Raw genomic sequence first — 1,869 nt, forward strand, 5'->3', positions numbered from 1 at the left:
GGCACACCAGGCGGAAATGGTTGGAAACAGCCCCGAAAGGACATTCCAAGTCTGGCAGGAAAGCGTCCCGCTCATCTGGCAGGAGACGGGCTATTGTCTGTCCCGGTGGCCGGCCGGGATTCCTCGGACCCTGCTTAGAAGAAAAAAAATGTCCATGTGTGTCTTATTTTTTCCTCTGCCCTTTCTCTTGGGGGTGTCGGGAGCTGCGAACGCTGCACGCGGCCGGTGCGTGCACGGCAGTGGTGTTGCGCCGCCCCGGCTCTCCTCGGTGTCGCTGTGTTTGCTCGTACGGTGTTTTTTCCCCCCCCGGCTGGGTTGGTTACCTGGGCCGTGGAGGCAGGATGCGGTCACGGGGCGAGTGGCTGTGTGCTGCTCGGGATGGGTGGATCTGTTTTGGGGTGGCTGGGTACCACGCTGCGCTCCCCAAGGGAAGAGTTTGCCGTAACACGTGAAGCAAGAGCTTTCTGCTGTAACTGGGGGGAGAGAGGAAAAGAAAAGCCCCAGGAGCCTCCCCTGCTGCCCCACTCCACCTCATGGGCAGGCGGGGGCAAGGCCAGCCCATAAATTTGGGCAGCCCAGCTCCCCCCAGCAATTGCCAGCCACTCTCCCCTAGTCCCCCTTCTGCAAGAGCCCTTTGCACTGCAGTCCCCTAGGCTGGGATCAGCCCCGAGTGGAGGGGCAGGATCAGTCCCAAGGCAGGCACGCTGTGGCACGGGGCAGGGCTGCGGGGACCGTTCCCGCACTCGCATCGTCTCCCAGGACCAGCGGAGGCGGCCGTGCTGCCGTGCCATTGCCCTGAGCGGGGCAGCGCGGGAGATTTTGTGTGCTGGTGGCTTTCTGGCCTCTTGGGCTTGCTGGTGTTTTTGCAAAGAGCTTGGGTTTCACGGAGCCTCGGCGCCTGCTTTGTCCCCGCCTGAGCCGCGGGCAGATGTCCCCGCTGCCTTCGGGCAGCCTCGCCTGCCGCCCTGTGAGCAGAAACCCTTTTCGTACGACTGCAGGCAGGATCTGCTGCAGGGAGAAAGCCTGGTCCAGCCAGCACCACACCTTTGCTGAGAAGCTTTTTGGCTTTTCTTCCCCTTTGTGGCATTGTGCCGGTGGGGCGATGTTGGCCCCCTTTTTTGCAAAGCCAGAGCCCACACAAGTGACTGGGAGGAGGCTCTGGGTGCTGGGAGGGGGGGGTCTCGGCATCTCGCCGGTGCTCCCCAAGCTGCTGCGGTGCCGGGCAGGGTGGGGGCTCACTGGTGCCTTGGTCCCTCCGGCCTTTCGAGCTGTTCTGCTGCAACACAAACGGGGCAGATAGGATCGGCTGGCAGGCAGGAAGGGTGGCACGGCCACGGGGAGAATTGCAGGACGTGCCGCTCGGGGGTACGAATGGAGGAAGAAAAGCTGTCGCCATCCTGAAACTCTCAGCCCTTGGACTTGCTGGGCTGGAGTTTGGAGGCAAGGTGGGCACGTTGATGCCTGCAGAGTATGGGTGTTTTGGGGCTTCAGTGCCTGGGAGATGAGCCCCCCTCGTGCTCCCCAAACTACCGTGCTGGGAGCAAGCAGCCCTGTGGGTCCCTGGTCCCTCACCGAGGACTCATGGCTCCCCAGCGGGTCGCGTTTTGGCCCTGCAGGCTGGCACTTTGCATCCCAATGCCATTCCCTCCCTTCCCCTCCACCCTGAATTAAATGGGGAACATGAAAGGCGAAGCTCTGTTCCGCTCCCCGTGCCAAGGCAATTGTTCCCATCCCTATTGTCAGCCACAGGCAGCCCCGCAGCCCCGCACCTGAGCCCGCAGCTCAGGGCTGCTGCCGGAACCAGCCCTGTAACAAGATAACGGTGCCGTTTTCTCCTTTTTCTTCTCTTTTTTTTTTTTTTTTTTTTTT

The sequence above is a fragment of the Egretta garzetta genome, unplaced genomic scaffold (genome assembly GCF_000687185.1).
Source record: "Egretta garzetta isolate BGI_Z169 unplaced genomic scaffold, ASM68718v1 scaffold105, whole genome shotgun sequence".
In the NCBI taxonomy this organism is placed as follows: domain Eukaryota; kingdom Metazoa; phylum Chordata; class Aves; order Pelecaniformes; family Ardeidae; genus Egretta; species Egretta garzetta.